Genomic DNA, 228 nt, shown 5'->3' on the forward strand with positions numbered 1-228 from the left:
TGTATGCGCGTACGTTTCTACACTAATTCTCACTGACAAACAAACTGCACCGCGGACGGACCTGCGTCGTGTCTCAGCAAGTACAAAAAAAATCTCACTCTCCTTGCATAACGAGTGCAACGCTGGGTGCAATCTGTCCCTCGCGAACGACGCCGAATGTAAACAGACAATCGAACTGGCTTCTTCCCGACGCCATTTCTTCACTCGCGTCGCGCGCTCGCGCACTTC

The sequence above is a fragment of the Penaeus monodon genome, chromosome 33 (genome assembly GCF_015228065.2).
Source record: "Penaeus monodon isolate SGIC_2016 chromosome 33, NSTDA_Pmon_1, whole genome shotgun sequence".
NCBI lineage: Eukaryota > Metazoa > Arthropoda > Malacostraca > Decapoda > Penaeidae > Penaeus > Penaeus monodon.